This window comes from Mustela nigripes, chromosome X (genome assembly GCF_022355385.1).
Source record: "Mustela nigripes isolate SB6536 chromosome X, MUSNIG.SB6536, whole genome shotgun sequence".
Taxonomy (NCBI): domain Eukaryota; kingdom Metazoa; phylum Chordata; class Mammalia; order Carnivora; family Mustelidae; genus Mustela; species Mustela nigripes.
In genome coordinates this window covers 43,462,406-43,478,658 of record NC_081575.1, presented here as the reverse complement: position 1 = coordinate 43,478,658, position 16,253 = coordinate 43,462,406, and positions in this window count along the sequence as shown.

Genomic DNA, 16,253 nt, shown 5'->3' with positions numbered 1-16,253 from the left:
CTTTTTAAAGAAGTAATTAAGGTGAAATGAGCCCATATTGGTAGACCTTAATCCAGTATGACTGGTATCTCTCTAAGAGATTAGGGCACAGATAATGCAGACTGAAAACACAGGGACAAGTCCTGATAGCCAAGGAGAGAGGTCGCACCAGAAACCAAACTGCAGATATCTTGATCTCAGACCTCTAGCCTCTGTAATTGTGAGAAAATTAATTCTTTTTGTTTAGGGGCACCTGGGTGGCATGGTTGATTGAGCGGCTGACTCTTGGTTTTGGCTCAGTTCATGATCTCAGTGTCCTTGGATCAAGCCCCACATCAGGCTTCATGCCCAGCACAGAGTCTGCTTGAGATTCTTTCTCGCTCTCATCCTGCCTCTCCTCCCTGCTCTCTTTCCCTCTCTCTAAAATAAATAAATGCAATCTTTAAAAAGTTAATATATGTTGTTTAAACCACTCAGTCTGTGGTCCTTTGTTTTGCCAGCCCTAGCAAACTAATATAATATTTCCAGATACTCCTCTAAAGCCAGACCCTCTCTTTTCCCACTAGATTTCTTTCTCTCATACCAATTCAACAATACCACTATCATCTTACTCACTTTTATCTCCAACATCACCAATGTTGTGCTCTATATTAGGTCATTTCTATCAGGATACAATCACACTATTATATCTTATTTTATCTTATTATATTTATTATATAAATATATTTATATCATATATAAATTATATAAATATAATATAAAGTATATATTATATTTATCTTATTATATCTTATCTTTACATATATACTTTTTATATATGCATTATTTTACATATACGTTATCTTGACTCCACTCCCCCACCTACTATCACCCCATTTATTTTCTCCCTTTTGATGCAAATCTTTTTTCAGATATACATGATATATATTTCCAAATGCAATATTTGAAGGCATCATTTGAACTAATGTTCCTGGTCTAAGACTGAATTCCTCATTCTACCTACATCAACCTGGTATCAAGAGCAAGCCCCAGATGACCATCCTTTCCTAGACCACTACCCTCTCTACCTACTCTCCACCTCACTCTCTCTGTCCCAGCTATTGCGTCTCTACTGTTCCTCCAACAAGCCACTTTCACTGTTGCCTAGGGCCTTTTTAATATCTGTTCCATCTGTCAGGAATGTTCTTCCCCCAGATATCCACTTGGACTACTCCATCATTCCTTTGTAATTTTATCTACTTACTGTTACAATTCTTATTTGAACACATACCAATAAGGGGTCCACCACCCCCACTCTACTGAAATTTATCTTGTAGAGGTTGTGAATAATGTCTACATTGTTCAACCCAATGTTCAGTTCTTAGTCCTTGTCTTACTTGCCTTATCAGCAGCATTTAGCACAGCGGATGAGACCTTCCTCCTTGGTTCAAGGTCTTCACTTGGTTTCCAGGACCCCACACTCTCCTATTCTCTAATCTCACTGGCTGTTCCTTCTCAGTCTCCTTTACTGGCTTTCTCTCTCCTCCAAGACCTCTTAAAATGGGAGTGCCTGCAAGCCAAGTCCCAAATTCTCTTCTTTTTTTTCCTTATTTATTAATTCATTTATTTTTATTGAGCTATAGTTGACATTTTCAAATGTATTAGTTTTAGGTGTACAATATAATGATTTGATATATATATATACTATGGAGTGATTACCACAATAAGTTTAGTTAACATCCATCACAACACATAGTTACACATTTTTTCCTTGTGTTGAGAACTTTCATGATTTATTCTCTTAGCAACTTTCAAATACATATACAATATTATTAACTGTAGCCACCGTGGTGTACACTACATCCCCAGAACTTAATTATCTTATTTTTAATTTAAATTCAATTAATTAACATATAATGTATTATTTGCTTCAGAGGTGCAGGTCTGTGATTCATCAGTCTTATATAATACCCAGTGCTCATTACAACACATACTTTTCCCAATGTCCTTCACCCAGTTATCCCATCCTCCCACCCCATTCCCCTACAGCAACCCTCAGTTCGTTTCCTAAGATTAAGAGTCTCTGATGGTTTGTCTCCCTCTCTGGTTTTGTCTTGTTTCTTTTTTTTCCTCTCTTCCCCAATGATTCTTTACCTTGTTTTTTAAATTCCACATATCAGTGAGATTATATGATAATTGTCTTTCTCTGATTGCCTTATTTCACTTAGCATAATACCCTCTAGCTCCATCCACATTGTTGCAAGTGGCAAGATTTCCTTTTTTTGACGGTTCTCTATTCCTATTCTTTCCATCCTACTCACACTCCCATGGTAGTCTCTTCCAGTCCAGTTCTTCCAGAACCATTTCTATGCTGACAACTCCCAAATTCATGTCTGCAGACCAGGTCTATATCCCAAACTACAGTCTCATATATTCAACTACCTACTTAGCACCACCACTCAGATGTCTAATAGAAATCTCAAACTCAAAATGACACTGACAGGGGTACCTGGGTGGCTTGGTCAGTTAGGCATCCCACTCTTGATCTCAGCTCAGGTCTTGATCTCAGGGTGGTGACTTCAAGCCCAGCGTGGAGCCTATATTAAAAAAAAATGTTCAGACTGAACTCCTAATCTTTTTCTCCTATAGCCTTCTCTATCAGAATTGATTGAAAACCCATCACACCATCTGCTCAGGCCAAAAATCTTGACATCATTTCAGTTCCTCTCTTTCTCTCCCACTACACATCCAATTCATGAGGAAGCCATTTTGGTTGTACTTCAGAATGAATCCAAAACTCAGCCATTTCTCATTATCTCCATTGCTACATATAAGGTCTAATCCACCATCATATATCATCTGAATAACAGCAACAGCCTTCTAAAAGCTCTTTTTGCTTTCATACTTGATCCCCCATGGTGCATCTTAGCACAAAAATGAAGGTGATAATTTTAAAATATAGATCACATCGCGGTTCTTCTGTGCTGAAAATTCTGCAAAGATACCCAATTCCACTCAGAGGGAGAGCTGAAGTTCTTACGAAAGCCATACAGTTTTTGGTTCTTTACTATATCTCTGACCTTTCCATCTGCTCACTTCATCACTTACTCTGTTACATCTGTGGTCACCTTCCACTTCCCCAGGGGTAGTCCTTTGCAATGTACCTCTGGAATGAGTGCTCTTTTCTAAGATATCCATTTTGGGTAAATTTTCCCACCTCCTTCAAAGCTCAAATCTCACCATTTCAATGAGGTCTACCTTAACTATTCTATTTAATACTGCAACCTGTCCATCCTAGTTCTATCTGCCTTACCCTGCTCTGCTTTAATCACTAATGCACTGCACAACTTATTATTATGTTACTATGTTTATTGTTTTATTTTAGTCTTCCCTCATTGAAATGTAAAGTCCATGAAGACAAAGATCTCTATTTTGTTCACTGATCCCAAGTAACTAGAATTGTGCACAAGATGATTTCTTAAATTATTTTTCTAGTGTTCTTTTCCCCCTTTCCTGCCATGCTCCAAAAGACTGCTCACACCCTGAGATGATTAAAATATTTACTCATTTTCTTCTAGTTCTTTTTGTTCTTATTATTTACATTTAAATATTTGATCCTTCTGGGGTACCTGGCTGACTCGGTTGGATGAGCATGTAATTCTCGATCTTGGGGTCATTAGTTTGAGCTCCAAGTTAAGTGTAGAGGTACTTGAATAAAATTTTTTAATTTAAAAAATATTTGATCATTCTGGAATTTATACTACAAGTTGTTATATAAAAATCAGCTTGGGGGTCCTGCATGGCTTAGTTGGTTAAGCATCCAGCTCTTGATTTCAGCTCAGGTCATGATCTCAGGGTTATGAGATTGAGCCCTGTGACAGGCTCCGTACTTAGCAAGGAGTCTGCTTGAGATTCTCTCTCTCCCTCTGTCCCACCCCCCACACTCTCCCTCCTACTTTCTCTAAAATAAATAAATAAATCTTTTTTTAAAAATCAGCTAATTTTTTTCCTCAGCTGGTTATCCCATTATCTTTATAGCATTTATTTAATAATTTGCTCTGTTTTCTAATGATTTTTGCATCACAACAAATTGTATCACACTAGATATAGCCTTCTACAAAGTGCCGTTTTCACCTGACATTATGATTGTTTAGATTTACTCTTGTTTATACCGTAAGACATATACAACAATTTTAAGTGATATATAATATTCCATTTTATGAATATCTTATAGTTTATATATTGCCATTCTTGTGGGCACTTAAGTTATTTCCTTTTTTTCTATTACAAACAATGCTGCAATTGATATTATTGCTAGAGCTTCCTGTTGTTCTATAGACATGTCTTCTGGAAGTGAAATTGCTAAATGACAGAGTATGTGCATATTCAACCTGACTAGATTGTCAAATAGCTTGCTTTAGTAATTAAACAAATTTACATGCATATCTGGGATGTAGAATAATTTCCATTTTACCCTCATTTTTGCAAATAGCATTTACAGATTTCTTTTTACTAGTCTAATGGGTGAAAATGAGCATCTTCCTGGTGTTTGAATGCATTTCCCAGATTATTTCCTGATGCTAGCATGTTTTTTTTTTTTTTTTAAAAAAAACCCTTCCAGAATCATAGTATTTTATTTTATTTTATTTTAAAGAGATTTCACCCATTTGAGAGAGAGAGTGCGCATGCATGAGCCAGGGGGAGGGGCAGATGGAGAAGCAGACTTCATGCTGAGCAGGGAACCAGATGCAGAACTCCGTTCCAAGACCTGAGCTGAAGGCAGATGCTCAACCCAATGAGCCACCCAGGTGCCCCAGGTTAGCATGTTTTTATACAATTTTGGGGCATACATATTTCCTCAAATGAATTGCCTTCTGATATACTTTACCCATTTTTCTTTTGTCTGTCTTTGAGTATTGTACATATTCTATAGCTTAATTGTTAGTCTACAATATATCTTGCAAAAATTTTTTCTGCATTCATATTTTGTTGGTTTGCAACAAGTGTATGTAACTGGAATAAGCCTTCTTGAGGAAAAAATGACTTTTGGTACACATGCAACTCAACTGGTGGGAACCATGTACAAGAAAGTATACTATTAAGACAGGTTTTCAAAATATTTTATGTATGTATAATATGCATACAGAAAAAATGGACACATCTTAATTATACATCTTCATGAATGTTCACAAAAGGAAGACACCCATATAACCAGCCCCCGGATCAAGACACAGAACATGACTAGCCCCCAAGAAGCCTCTCTTGTGCTCCCTTTCAGTGACTATGTCCAAGGATGTTAACCACTCTCCTGACACTTTTATCCCTTTTGTACTTTTAGTAAATGAAATCATTCTGCATATACTTCTGTGTGTCTGGCTTCTTTTGCTCAGCATTTGTTTTGTGAGATTTATCTATGTTGTCATGTGTATTTGTAGTTAGTTTGTTCTCCTTTATGTATCACATTTCAATATAACACTATTTATTAATTCTAATGTTGATGGACATTTAGGTTTTTTCTAGTTTGGGGTTATTACAAATAGTGCTGTTACAAGCATACTTACCCATGTCTTTTAATGAACATACATATGCATTTTTCTTTGGCATATATCTCAAAGTAAAGATTCTGGTCAAAGGATATGCATATGTTCAGCTTTAGTAGATACAGCCAACTAATTTTCCAAAAAGTGTGTACAAATTATTGCTTGTCTTTTGACTTTAACTTTGTCTTTTATTATACAATCTTTATGAAACCCATTGTATAAATCTTTTTCTTTAAAAGTTGTGCCTTGTTCAGGAAATTCTTCTCTGCTATTAGGACCTTATGATTTTTGTCTATATTTTTAATGTACTTTAAATTTTGTCTTGTGTACTTTAGGTCTTTTATAGATCTAGACTTTGTTTTGTATAAAGCATGTATCTAAATTTTTTCCATAAGGAAGATCAATTGTCAATCATATTTATTAAATTATCCATCCTTTCTTCACCTCTTTGCAATGTCACATCTTTCATATACCAATTTTCCGTATCTCATTTTTCCAATTTTGCAATCAATTTGTCAATTTCTACCAAAAAATTAGCACTTTAATTGTTTGTTTGGAATATTATTATATTTATGGATTAATTTGAGAAGAATTGCTAATTTATTGACATGAGGTCTTCTCATGCATGAATACAGTATTGTTGAGAAAGACAATCCACCATGGGCCCTGAGCATCCCTACATGTTCTTGCTGAATATACAAAAAATGAAAGTCCCTGAAAACTCTTTATCTGAGTTGTTTGAGGTGAACAACCCTGAGGGATGAAGAAACATCTCCCCACAAACAAAGAGTGAGCTTGGCTCTGCTTCCTACAAAAGTGAACTCATTGTTCCTCTCCAGTAATGAAGTCCATTATATGTACAGTAATCCATCATGGGTCCTTTACAAGTACCTCGTGGGACTTGGAGGATATTGGGAGCAGACACAAATTAATATGAATCTCTGATTGCTCCTTTTGCTGTAAATAATAAAAATCTTCATCTCTCACCTAAGATTCTCATGTCTTTTACCAAAATTCATGAAACTATGGAAGGTTAATGTGTTAGCTTGTAGACAGGGTAAAATCCCAGACCCTGTGTAGTCCTTAACAAACATTTGTCCACTTTCAGGTATTTTTAAAGTTTTCCTTTAGTGTAATTTTATAATTTCATGCATAATGACTTGTCCATCTTTGTTAGCTATCTCCTTAGCTGCCTTATGGATTTGGGGACTACTGTGAATGAGCCTTTTTTTTTTCCAATTGAATTTTTAAATGAGCTTTGAATTCTACAAACCTGTTACATGTCACTAGCGTACCTACTCCAATGGAATAATGTATTATTTCCCTCAGTAAACTGTTGACTTTTCTTAAGAGCAAAGACCATGCCTTATTCGTGTCTATATTCTTCCACTGAAACATTTAATTCAATTAACATTTATTTAACATCTACCATGTATCAGTTGCTAAATAAAGAATGAGAGGTATCTAATAATAAATTAAATGGGATGCCTGCTCTCAAGGAATTTACAAAATGTGAAGACAGACAAATCCTCAAAATAACATCATTAAGAAGGTAATATTATATGAGATGCCTGAGTGGCTCAGTCATTAAGCCTTTGTATCCTGCACACAGAGAAGTGGTTACTGACATTTGTTATTGCCAGTAAAAAAGTCACCAAGCAGGATGCGGGGATGGCTCAGTTGGTAAGCATCTACCTTCGGCTCAGGTCATGATCCTAGGGTCCTGGGATTGAGTCCCACATCAGGCTCCTTGCTCGGCGGGGAGCCTACTTCTCCCTCTGCCTACCTCTCCCGCTGCCTGTTCACTCTCTTTGTCTCTTTCTGACAAATAAATAAAAAGTCTTCAAAAAATTTTAAAAAAGAAAGTAATATTATGTATTACAGCAGAGATCTAAACAAAGTACTATGGAAGTAGGAGCAATTCATTGTGATTTGGAGGATTCTGGAAGTCCTCATACAATAAGTAGTGTTTGAGTTGGGTCTCAAAAGGTAATTAAGATCTAGACTAGTGCAGATGGACAACAGGGAAGGAAGATGACTTCTCCTTCCATGCCCAGCATTCAAGGCCTTACACAATTCAGCCCCAAGTTACCCTTCTAAACTCAGCTATTAAGTTCTTCAAAAATTAAAAATTAGCCTCTCATTTATTAACCATCTTCCAGATTCATAATGTTTGAGTTCCCACCACATTGCTTTGCACTATAGCACAATGATTTAAAGCAAAAGATCTAGAACCAGGCAAATTGGATTCTGGCCCAGGTTCTACAACTTACTGGCTATGAGATTTGGGTCAAATGAAAACTAGTTATGGTGCTTATCTCATAAGGATTGTGTGATAAAGAGATAATTCTTTTAAAGTTTCGATATAGAACCTGGCACAGAGTATGCACTCAATAAATATTAGCTATTGTGAATGTTACCTCTATTTTTATCCATCTCTCTGGAATTAAGTCAATTAAAGCACATTTATTATAAGGGTACCTGGGTGATTCAGTCAGTTAAGTGGTTGCCTTTGGCTCAGATCATGATCCCAGGGTCCTGGGATTGAGCCCCACATCAAGTTCCTTGTTCGTCAGGAGCTTCTCCCTTCCACTACCCCTGTTTGTGCTTGCTCTCCCCCCGACCCCGTGTCAAATAAAAATATAAAATATTGTTTAAAAAACCCACATTTATTGTATATCCACTATGTGTAATAGGTTATATTAGGTATCATGAAGAACACAAAAATAAATAAGACCCTATACATACCCCCCCAGTGACCTGTCAAGTACAAGATATAAAATAGGTTCAGAAAAAAATCATGAGGCAAGCCAAATGAAAAGTCTTGGATACTCACTCTAGCTTTCCATAGCATGAAGAAGTTGGCCCACATGATCACCAAGACTATTTCCAAGCCTAACATTATGATTCTGTCACTTCTATGATTGCAAGTGATACATCATGGTCACTAACTACTGGGGAAAAGTGAAAAAGAGGTTAAACAAAATTCTACCTGGGAGAGCTGAGGGTACGTACTTGCAGAGAGGAAATGACATTGAATTGTGTCATGATATATAGGTATCATTTGGTGAGGGAAGAAATGGGGGCAGTGGAATTCCAGGTATAGGGGATATAAGAACAAAAGAAAGTATAGGGCACACTCAGGGAATACCCAGCAGTTTTGTGTAGTTCGAACATCAGGATTTATAATGTTTAAGTAGAGGAAAATTAAGGTGGAAACTTGTGTCAGATTATGGAGAACCTGGAATGTCATGTTAAGTGGTATGGTTTTTATTTTATAAGTTGTTCACATTGGAAGGTTATAAGGAGTCTTGTTAAAAGTAGTTGTGGCAGTTGTTTAGGTATAAAATAATGAAGGGTTAATTAATAATGAACTGTGGGTTTAACAGTAGGAAAAAAAAGGTAGGAATCTTTTGACATTTTCTATTACTACTTTGTGTATCTTGTTGAATAATTTTTAATCAAACATTTATTGAGGGTAGGGACCATTCATTCATTCCACGAAGAGGTATTGAGCACCTAATATGTGCCAGATACTCTTCTGAGGACTGAAAATACAGTGGTGAGTGAGAGGGTCAAGATCCCCATGTGTCTGACTTATTTTACATAACATAATACCTTCTAGGTCCATCCATCTTGATGCAAATGGCAAAATTTTCATTTTCAAATGGCTGAGTAATTTCCATTGTATATATATGCCACATCTTTATCCATTCACCCATAAACAGAAACTTAGATTGTTTCCATAGCTATTATAATAGTTGCTATAAACATATATTAGGACTCTTGGTGTTGAAAGTATTGAAAAATGATGATAATGCTGGAAGTGGGAAGATGAGGAACAGGTTGGTAGAGGAAATAACAAGTTTCAGCTTTGAATATTAACTTTGGGATGCCAATAAGATATCTTTGGAAATGTCAAGTAGGCAGTTGTAAATAGACATCTTGAGCTTTTTTGTGCTCCATCCCACAGTTCTTCTCAATTAACATAGTAATTTGTTTAAGGTGTACTGTTTATTTTTTGAAAACTTAATAAAATATTGGCATCTTTACAAATAATGGTATGTTATATTAATTGATATATAATAAATTAAGAATGTCGATATAAGGGATCAACACATATAAGCTGTTTAAATAACACAAGGTATATATTCTTTTAAAACAAAACAGAAGAGCATTACCTGTAAGAAACTCATTATAATCCCATTCCTGATAATTCTCTTGTAAGCGATTTTTTAAAAATTCAGTAACTAATAAAAGTCCAACAAAAGACATGCTAGACACTATGAAAAACATAAAACTTTGAGAAACATTAAAATTAGAATCTCAACCATAATTTTTGCTTACATTAAAACTCAATAGTTAATTTTAATAAAATTAAAATCTCAACAGTTTTATAAAAAATAAAATCTCAGCATCTATTTTTGTAGATATTGATGAGAGCAGTTAAGAAACTCTTGAAGAGGGCACCTGTGTGGCTCAGTGGGTTAAGACTCTGCCTTCAGCTCACGTCATTATCTCAGGTTCCTGGGATCAAGGCCTGCATCAGGCTCTCTGCTCAGCAGGGAGCCTGCTTCTCCCTCTCTCTCTGCCTGCCTCTTTGTCTACTTGTGATCTCTCTCTCTCTGTCAAGTAAATAAAACCTTAAAAAAAAAGAAAAGAAACTCAAAAAACATAAAGTAGGAAGACTTTCCCTATCAGATATCAAGACTTATTACAAAGCTACAGTAATTAAAACAATGTAATATTGGCACAAGATTAGAAAAATATATCAATGGAGTAGAATAGAGAGGCCACAAATAATCCTAAGAATATATGAACCTTAATATTTGACGGAGTTGGCATTGTGAATTAGAGAGGAAATGAGAGATTTTTCAACAAATGTTAATTGGAGCAATTGAGTATTAATTAGGAAAAATAAAATTGGGTCTCTATTCTTACACACCGCACAAAAATAATTCCATATATATTAAAAAACCTAAGTACAGGGGCGCCTGGGTGGCTCAGTTGGTTAAGCATCTGCCTTCAGCTCAGGTCGTGATCCCAGATCAGGCTCTGCGTCAGGCTCCCGACTCAAGGGAAAATCTTCTCCCTTTACCCCTGTTCCTGCTCATGTTCTCTCTCTCAAATAAATAAATAAAATCTTTAAAAAGAAAGCCTAAGTGAAAAAGACAAAAATTTAGAAATTTGAAATGTTAAAATAGAGAAAACATTTTCATCTTCATCTTCATATTCATATCAGTATATCTTCTGTTTGGGGATAGAGAAGGATTTATTTGAAATGACACAAAAAAGCACTATGAGAAAAAATGGTTGATAACTGACTATATTATAATTAAGAACCCCTGCTTACTGAAAGAAACCATCAAGAAAATGATCAAAACATAAGAGACAAAGTGGGGAAAGATATATGCAACACATATGAAGGACAAAGGACTAAATTTAAGATCTATAAATAACTCCTACGAATTAATTTGAAAAAACTATACTACCCAATAGGAAAAAAATAGCAAATTTCTTGAACAAATGATTCACAAAATAATGAAAACTAATGCCTAATAAGCTTTCAAAAAGATGCTCAACATCATTAATAATCAGGAGACTCAAATTAGGAGGCCGTTTTACTTACTACACTGGTGAAAATTAAAGTCTTATAAATGTTGGTCAGCAGGGGGAGCAATAGGAAATGTTAAATATGGCTGGTAGGGGTATAAATTTGTACATGCCATTAGGAAAAGTGAGGCACAATCTACTAATGTGGAAGGTGCGCATACCCTATAAGCCAGCGATTCCACTCTTAGGTAAATATCCTAGACAGGTTTGTGTTTATGTATGCTACCAAGAATATTCATGGCAGCACTGTTTTCCAACAGTCAAAAAGTAGAAAAAATCAGAATGTCCCCAAAATTATCATGGATAAATTGTGGTATGTTCACACAATGGTACATACAACAATAAAAGTGAAGTAAGCAAATGACAAGTTATCACTACACACCTATTAGAATGACCAAAATTCAAAACACTGATAATGCCAAATGTTGATGAGGATGTGGAACAGCGGGAACTCCCATACATTACTGGTAAGAATGCAAAATGGTACAGCCACTTTGGAAGACAGTTTGACAATTTCTTATAATATTCAACATACACTTACATACAATCCAGCAATTGTTCTCCTTGGTATTTATCCAAAGGAGATGAAACCTTATGTCCACCCGAAAACCTGCATGTAGATGTTTATAACAGTTTTATTCATAGTTACAAAAACTTAGAGGCAGCCCAGGTGTCCTTTACTGATGAATAGATAAATAAACTGTGATACATCCAGACAATAGGATATTATTCAACATTAAAAAGAAATGAGCTATCGAGCCACAAAAACACATGGAGGAAAGTTAAATGAATATTACTAAGTGAAAGAAGTACATCTAGAGAGTCCCCTAGATGATGGAGTAGTAGGAGGATCCTAGGCTTCTCTTGTCCCATGAACTCAACTAGATAACTACCAATTATCCTGAATACTCCAGAAACTGGCCTGAAGACTGATAGAACAAACTCCACAATTGAATGGAGAGAAAAGACCACATCAAAAAGGTAGGAAGTGCTGAGATATTGTTTAGGGGAGAAACAGATTGGATCATGACTGTTGCAGAGGGGAGGGAGTTGTGGTTGTGGAGAAGGACTAGAGAAGAGAACACAGGGAAACACAAAAGGAGAATGTCTTCCCAAAGCCATTGGCTTGGAAAATGAGAGGGGCTGAATTTCCAGAGTTCTTGCAAACAGCTGGGCTTACAGCCTGGAGTTTTAAAGGTTAGTGGTTTTGGCTGGGATAGAACTAGGAGGGCATTCCCCTGCTCCTGGAGAGAAGGCAGTTAAACAACCCTGGGGTAGACACTTATCTGGCTGGGGTTCTCAGTAGGGGAGATTACTTGCTCATCTCAGAGAGCATCCCTAGGAGGATTCACAGAGATACCTTTCCGGGAACAGGGGAGCTGGCCAGTGCCCTTTCCCTCCCCAGGCCTACAGCATAAACACAGACCCACCTGTTGGAGGCAGTGTAGCATGGACTGGCTGCCTAACTTGCTTGCACCAAGCCCCACAACCCTGTGCTCTGGCAGGACTACCCTTCTCTCTCTTTATAAAAATGATAATTATTTTTTATTATGTTATGTTAGTCACCATACATTGGTTTTTGATGTAGTGTTCCAAGATTTATTGTTTATGTATAATACCCAGTGCTTATTGCAATTCATGCCCTCCTTAATGCCCATCACTGGGCCAACACATCCCCCCAAAACCTAAAACCCCTCTAAAACACAGTTTGTTTCCCAGTCTCCATCGTCTCTCATGGTTCTTCCCCCCTCTGAATTTTTCCCTTCCTTCTCCTAATGCCCTCCATGCTATTCCTTATGGTACATAAGGAATCTCATATGGTATATATGATAATTGACTTTCTCTGCTTGACTTATTTCACTCCAGTCCCATTCATGTTGATGCAAAAGTTGGGTATTCATCTTTTATGCTGATTGAGTAATATTCCAGTGCATATGTGGACCACACCTTCTTTATTCATTTGTCTGTTGAAGGACATCTTGGCTCTTTCCATAGTTTGGCTCTTGTGGACATTGCTGCAATGAACATTGAGGTGCATATGGCCCTTCTTTTTACTACATCTGTATCTTTGGGATTGCCCTTTTCAAACAAGCTTGCCTCAGTCACAGTGCAGGGCCTCAGTTCTGGTGGATTCAGTGTCAGGTCTCATTTCACAAGTAGACCAGAGCACACCTAGTTAAAATTTGCCACATTCAGGCCAGGGACCAAACACCATTCACAATGTGCAAGAAGATCCTCTGCAGACAACAGGCCTGAAAGATATAGCAGCCAAACATAACAGCAGAGTACACACAGTACACACCAGAGATACTCTCAGGTCCTGGGCACTACAAGACTTCTTCTTCATAAGGTCACTACTTTCAGGACCAGGAGACATAACTGGATTTCCTAACACAGAGAAGAAGGCAGAGACTTAGACAAAATATCAAGGCGAAGGAATTTATCCTAAATGAATGAACAAGAGAAGTCCATGGCCAGAGATCTAAGTGAAACAGATATAAGTAACATTCCTGATGGAAAACTTAAAACAATAATCATAAAGATACTCACTGGGCTTTTGAAAAGAAGGCATCACTGTGACCCTTACCACAGAGATAAGAGTTTTAAAAAATCAATTAAAGACGAAGGATGCAATAAAGATTGGAACAGCAGGCTGGAAGAAGCATAGGACTGAATTAGTGACCTAGAAGACAAAATAATGGAAAATAATCAAGCTGAACAAAAGAGAGAATTATGCAATATGAGAATAGACTTTGGTAACTCAGGGACTCCATCAAATGCAATAACATTTGTATTATAGGAGTCCCAGAAGAAGAAGAAAGAGCAAAGGGAGCAGAAAACTTATTTCAATAAATAATAGCAGAAAACTTCCCTAATGTGGGAAAGGAAGCAGACTTTCAGATCCAGAAGGTAGAAAAGCAACAAAAGCAGGCCAATGCCAAGACATGTTGCAATTAAATTTACAAAATAATAGTGATAAGGAAAAAATATCAAAAGCAGCAAAACAAAAGAAATCCTTAGCTTACAAGGGAAAATCCATAAGGCTAGCTGGCAATTTCTCAACAGAAAGTTGGCAAGCCAGAAGGGAGTGGCATGATATATTCAAAGTGCTGAATGAGAGAAGTCTGCAACGAAGAAGATTCTATCCAGCAAGGTTATCATTCAGAATAGAAGGAGAAATAGAGTTTCCCAGACAACAGAAACAAAAGGAGTTTGTGACCACTAAACTAGCCCTGCAATATTAAAGGGAACATTTTGAGTGGAAAGGAGAGACCAAAAGTGAAAAAGACTAGAAAAGATTAGAGTCCCCAGAAACAATGACAAAACAAGTAATAAAATGGCATAAATATGTATCTACCAATAATTATTCTGAATGCAAATGGACTAAAGGCACCAATCAAAAGACATAGAATGGGTAAAAAAGAACAAGAACCATCTGTATGCTGCCTACAGTAAGAGACAAATTTTAGATCTAAGGGCAGCTGCAGATTGAAAGTGAGGGAGTGGAGAAACAACACGCAAATGGCTGCCAAAAGAATGTGAGAGTAGCAATACTTCTATCAGACAAAGTAGACTTTTTTGTTCTTACATTGTTTTTATCCTGTTTTGGTATTAGGGTACTATTAGCCGTATGGAATGATTTTGTATGTGTTCCTTTTATTTCATTATTTTTAAAATTTTGATGAATATCATTATTTTTATTTGATTTGATTATTTTGATAAAGATTAATCATTTTTTTAAACATTTGGTAGAGGGGTGCCTGGCTGGCTCAGTCAGTTGGGCATCTTTTTGGCACAGGTCATGATCCCAGGGTCCTTGGGTCGAGCTCCACATCAGGCTCTCTAGAGAGCCTGCTTCTCCCTCTCCCTCTGCTGTTCCCCTTCTTGTGCTTGCTCACTCTCTCTGTCAAATAAATAAATAAAATCTTTTTAAAAAATTTAAACATTTGGTAAAATTCACCAATGAAACCATGTGGTCTTGGGCTTTTTTGTGCTGGGAGGTTTTTGATTCCTAATTCATCTTTCATTCTTGTTATTGGTCTAAGAAGATTTCCTATTTTTTGGATTCAAGATTCATGAGTCAATCTTGGTATCTTGTGATTTTTTAGGAGTTTTTCATTTTTTTCTAAGTTATCTAAAATTGTTAGTATATAATTGTTTATAGTAATCTGTTATCACACTGCGTATTTATGTGGTTGTCTCCATTTTTCATTTTGGCTTTTGAGTCTTCTCTCATTTTTCTTACTAAATGTAGTTAAAGCACTGCCAATTTTGCTTGTTTTCTTGGAAAAACTTGTCATTAAATTCAATGTTATATCATTGCTTATTCTGGTCTCTATTTTATTTATCTCTGATTTTTCTTTATTATTTCCTCTACTAAATTTCTGCTAAGTTCATTCTTTTTATATTTCCTTGTGGCGTAATTTTAAGTTGTTTATTTGAATTTTTTCTCAATACATGAATTGATAGCATTAATTTTACTCTAACATCTGCTTTTGCAGCATCCCATAAGTTTTGGAATATTGTGTTTTCTTTTTCTTTTGTTGTGAGACATATTTTGATTTGCCATTTGATTTTTATTTGGCCCATTGCTTGTGCGGTAATGTGTTAATATTTACATATTAAATATGTACTTCTTTTAAAAATGAAGTCAGTCTAAAATGGCTACATATGACATGATTTCAACCATGTGACATTCTGGAAAAGGCAAAGCTATGGAGACAATAAAACAATCAGTGGTTACCAGAAATGGGTTGAAGTGGGAGCTGAATAGGTAAATCACAGAAGGTTTTAGGGACATTGACACTACTCTGTATGATACTATAATGGTGGGTATATGTCATTATATATTTGTCCAAACCCAGTTTGGGTTCACAGTAAGTGTGAACCCTAAAGTAAACTATGGACTTTGGTTGATAATGATGTATCAATGTAGTTCATCAATGGTGAAAAATATACCACACTTGTGTGGGATGATAATAGGGGAGGCTATGAATGTGTGGGAGCAAGGAGTATAATAGAACTCTCTGTACCTTCCTCTCAAATTTGTTGCGAATCTAAATCTGCTCTAAGAAAAAAAAGACGTTTTAAAGTAAATTTGTCACATTTTTTAAAAAAGAAATGACATTTACAGCTACCTGG